This window comes from Brassica oleracea, chromosome C2 (assembly GCF_000695525.1).
Source record: "Brassica oleracea var. oleracea cultivar TO1000 chromosome C2, BOL, whole genome shotgun sequence".
NCBI lineage: Eukaryota > Viridiplantae > Streptophyta > Magnoliopsida > Brassicales > Brassicaceae > Brassica > Brassica oleracea.
The window spans coordinates 37330859-37331747 of NC_027749.1; positions in this window are offsets into that span (position 1 = coordinate 37330859).

The window sequence follows — 889 nt, forward strand, 5'->3', positions numbered from 1 at the left end:
CGCGTTTTACTATACGAGGAAATAGCGAGGCCCGCGTTTTCAGATTATGAGGCCTTTACGACGATTTTGCCTTACGTGGAATTAACGAGTCCTCCCTTTACGAGGAATTAGAGTGGCCCGCTTTTCTATAAATACCCACAAGTTTCCCTCTCAAATCACACACAAACTCACAAATCACACACTATCACAAATCACACACTATCTCCACTACAAGAAAACACAAGCTTAACGAGGAAAATTAACGAGAAATATTTTTCCTCATTAATTTTCCTCGACTTTACGAGTAAATTACGCGGAAAAATAAAATTAGCGTTATTTACTCGTAAAGTAATGACGAAACAGTTTCATCGTAAAGGCGATGTAAAGTGACGTGGCTTATACTAGGAAATCGTATTTCCTCGTACATTCCACGTAAATTTAGCGTGGTCTTTACGAGGAAATAATTTATGTCTACTTAGCGACGAATTTTTGAATCCACCAACTTTGTTGTCACACGTTTTTTTTCGGCCACCTAACTAATTTTCGTCGTAAATTCGTAGGAAAATTACAACTACCAGACTCAAAATTTTTCTATAACTAGGGACGTTTGAACATCATTTTAAACACACCAACAAAAAAAAAACGTGAAAGAAAAAAAAATGGCTGGCTCCGGGAATATTTTCGAGTTGCAGAAGTGGATGTATATGCATAGAGATGCTAACGGGAGAGTGACGAAAGAATACCTTGCGGGGCTGGAGAAATTTATGCATCAAGTAGATTCAACACCGCTCGCCCAAGAAAGTGGTAAGATGTTCTGTCCTTGTCGGAAATGCAACAATTCGAAATTGGCAAACCGTGAAAATGCTTGGAAGCATTTAATAAATAGAGGTTTCACGCCAAATTACTATAT